Genomic DNA, 4,275 nt, shown 5'->3' on the forward strand with positions numbered 1-4,275 from the left:
AACTCGGTCCCCATTACATCCCGCCCCCCTATAGTCACCCCGCCTGTATAGTCACCCCGCCCCTCTCCTGGCACTGTTTACATCACCTGTGGCATCACACAATATGCCCTTCATAAATTTCAGCTCCAGGCCCATATGGACATTAGGGGTCTATTTACTAGAGATGTGCACCGGAAATTTTTTGGGTTTTGTGTTTTGGTTTTGGGTTCGGTTCCGTGGCCGTGTTTTGGGTTCGAACGCGTTTTGGCAAAACCTCACCGAATTTTTTTTGTCGGATTCGGGTGTGTTTTGGATTCGGGTGTTTTTTTCAAAAAACCCTAAAAAACAGCTTAAATCATAGAATTTGGGGGTCATTTTGATCCCAAAGTATTATTAACCTCAATAACCATAATTTCCACTCATTTTCAGTCTATTCTGAACACCTCACACCTCACAATATTATTTTTAGTCCTAAAATTTGCACCAAGGTCGCTGGATGACTAAGCTCAGCGACCCAAGTGGCCGACACAAACACCTGGCCCATCTAGGAGTGGCACTGCAGTGTCACGCAGGATGGCCCTTCCAAAAAACACTCCCCAAACAGCACATGACGCAAAGAAAAAAAGAGGCGCAATGAGGTAGCTGTGTGAGTAAGCTAAGCGACCCTAGTGGCCGACACAAACACCTGGCTCATCTAGGAGTGGCACTGCAGTGTCAGGCCGGATGGCCCTTCCAAAAAATACTCCCCAAACAGCACATGACGCAAAGAAGAAAAAAAAGAGGCGCAATGAGGTAGCTGTGTGACTAAGATAAGTGACCCTAGTGGCCGACACAAACACCTGGCCCATCTAGGAGTGGCACTGCAGTGTCACGCAGGATGGCCCTTCCAAAAAACACTCCCCAAACAGCACATGACGCAAAGAAAAATGAAAGAAAAAAGAGGTGCAAGATGGAATTGTCCTTGGGCCCTCCCACCCACCCTTATGTTGTATAAACAGGACATGCACACTTTAACCAACCCATCATTTCAGTGACAGGGTCTGCCACACGACTGTGACTGAAATGACGGGTTGGTTTGGACCCCCACCAAAAAAGAAGCAATTAATCTCTCCTTGCACAAACTGGCTCTACAGGGGCAAGATGTCCACCTCATCATCATCCTCCGATTCATCACCGTGTACATCCCCCTCCTCACAGATTATCAATTCGTCCCCACTGGAATCCACCATCACAGCTCCCTGTGTACTTTGTGGAGGCAATTGCTGCTGGTGAATGTCTCCATGGAGGAATTGATTATAATTCATTTTAATGAACATCATCTTCTCCACATTTTCTGGAAGTAACCTCGTACGCCGATTGCTGACAAGGTGAGCGGCGGCACTAAACACTCTTTCGGAGTACACACTTGTGGGAGGGCAACTTAGGTAGAATAAAGCCAGTTTGTGCAAGGGCCTCCAAATTGCCTCTTTTTCCTGCCAGTATACGTACGGACTGTCTGACGTGCCTACTTGGATGCGGTCACTCATATAATCCTCCACCATTCTTTCAATGGGGAGAGAATCATATGCAGTGACAGTAGACGACATGTCCGTAATCGTTGTCAGGTCCTTCAGTCCGGACCAGATGTCAGCATCAGCAGTCGCTCCAGACTGCCCTGCATCACCACCAGCGGGTGGGCTCGGAATTCTGAGCCTTTTCCTCGCACCCCCAGTTGCGGGAGAATGTGAAGGAGGAGATGTTGACAGGTCGCGTTCCGCTTGACTTGACAATTTTCTCACCAGCAGTTCTTTGAACCCCTGCAGACTTGTGTCTGCCGGAAAGAGAGATACAACGTAGGTTTTAAATCTAGGATCGAGCACGGTGGCCAAAATGTAGTGCTCTGATTTCAACAGATTGACCACCCGTGACTCCTTGTTAAGCGAATTAAGGGCTCCATCCACAAGTCCCACATGCCTAGCGGAATCGCTCAGTGTAAGCTCCTCCTTCAATGTCTCCAGCTTCTTCTGCAAAAGCCTGATGAGGGGAATGACCTGACTCAGGCTGGCAGTGTCTGAACTGACTTCACGTGTGGCAAGTTCAAAAGGTTGCAGAACCTTGCACAACGTTGAAATCATTCTCCACTGCGCTTGAGACAGGTGCATTCCACCTCCTATATCGTGGTCAGTTGTATAGGCTTGAATGGCCTTTTGCTGCTCCTCCAACCTCTGAAGCATATAGAGGGTTGAATTCCACCTCGTTACCACTTCTTGCTTCAGATGATGGCAGGGCAGGTTCAGGCGTTTTTGGTGTTGCTCCAGTCTTCTGTACGTGGTGCCTGTACGCCGAAAGTGTCCCGCAATTCTTCTGGCCACCGACAGCATCTCTTGCACGCCCTTCTCGTTTTTTAAATAATTCTGCACCACCAAATTCAAGGTATGTGCAAAACATGGGACGTGCTGGAATTTGCCCATATTTAATGCACACACAATATTGCTGGCGTTGTCCGATGCCACAAATCCACAGGAGAGTCCAATTGGGGTAAGCCATTCTGCGATGATCTTCCTCAGTTGCCGTAAGAGGTTTTCAGCTGTGTGCGTATTCTGGAAAGCGGTGATACAAGCGTAGTCTGCCTAGGAAAGAGTTGGCGTTTGCGAGATGCTGCTACTGGTGCCGCCGCTGCTGTTCTTGCGGCGGGAGTCAATACATCTACCCAGTGGGCTGTCACAGTCATATAGTCCTGAGTCTGCCCTGCTCCACTTGTCCACATGTCCGTGGTTAAGTGGACATTGGGTACAACTGCATTTTTTAGGACACTGGTGAGTCTTTTTCTGAGGTCCGTGTACATTTTCGGTATCGCCTGCCTAGAGAAATGGAACCTAGATGGTATTTGGTACCGGGGACACAGTACCTCAATCAAGTCTATAGTTGGCTCTGCAGTAATGATGGATACCGGAACCACGTTTCTCACCGCCCAGGATGCCAAGGCCTCAGTTATCCGCTTTGCAGCAGGATGACTGCTGTGATATTTCATCTTCCTCGCAAAAGACTGTTGGACAGTCAATTGCTTGGTGGAAGTAGTAAAAGTCGTCTTACGACTTCCCCTCTGGGATGACCATCGACTCCTAGCAGCAACAACAGCAGCACCAGCAGCAGTAGGCGTTACACGCAAGGATGCATTGGAGGAATCCCAGGCAGGAGAGGACTCGTCAGAATTGCCAGTGACATGGCCTGCAGGACTATTGGCATTCCTGGGGAAGGAGGAAATTGACACTGAGGGAGTTGGTGGGGTGGTTTGCGTGAGCTTGGTTACAAGAGGAAGGGATTTACTGGTCAGTGGACTGCTTCCGCTGTCGCCCAAAGTTTTTGAACTTGTCACTGACTTATGATGAATGCGCTGCAGGTGACGTATAAGGGAGGATGTTCCGAGGTGGTTAACGTCCTTACCCCTACTTATTACAGCTTGACAAAGGCAACACACGGCTTGACAAATGTTGTCCGCATTTCTGTTGAAATACTTCCACACCGAAGAGCTGATTTTTTTGGTATTTTCACCAGGCATGTCAATGGCCATATTCCTCCCACGGACAACAGGTGTCTCCCCGGGTGCCTGACTTAAACAAACCACCTCACCATCAGAATCCTCCTTGTCAATTTCCTCCCCAGCACCAGCAACACCCATATCCTCCTCATCCTGGTGTACTTCAACACTGACATCTTCAATCTGACTATCAGGAACTAGACTGCGGGTGCTCCTTCCAGCACTTGCAGGGGGCGTGCAAATGGTGGAAGGCGCATGCTCTTCACGTCCAGTGTTGGGAAGGTCAGGCATCGCAACCGACACAATTGGACTCTCCTTGTGGATTTGTGATTTCGAAGAACGCACAGTTCTTTGCTGTGCTTTTGCATCCTCATGTGAAGCTGAACCACTAGCCATGAACATAGGCCAGGGCCTCAGCCGTTCCTTGCCACTCCGTGTGGTAAATGGCATATTTGCAAGTTTACGCTTCTCCTCCGACTATTTTATTTTAGATTTTTGAGTCCTTTTTTTACTGATATTTTGTGTTTTGGATTTGACATGCTCTGTACTATGACATTGGGCATCGGCCTTGGCAGACGACGTTGATGGAATTTCATCGTCTCGGCCATGACTAGTGGCAGCAGCTTCAGCACGAGGTGGAAGTGGATCTTGATCTTTCCCTATTTTTGGAACCTCAACATTTTTGTTCTCCATATTTTAATAGGCACAACTAAAAGGCACCTCAGGTAAACAATGGAGATGGATGGATACTAGTATACTTATGGATGACGAGTGACTGA

This window comes from Pseudophryne corroboree, chromosome 10 (genome assembly GCF_028390025.1).
Source record: "Pseudophryne corroboree isolate aPseCor3 chromosome 10, aPseCor3.hap2, whole genome shotgun sequence".
NCBI classification, from domain to species: domain Eukaryota; kingdom Metazoa; phylum Chordata; class Amphibia; order Anura; family Myobatrachidae; genus Pseudophryne; species Pseudophryne corroboree.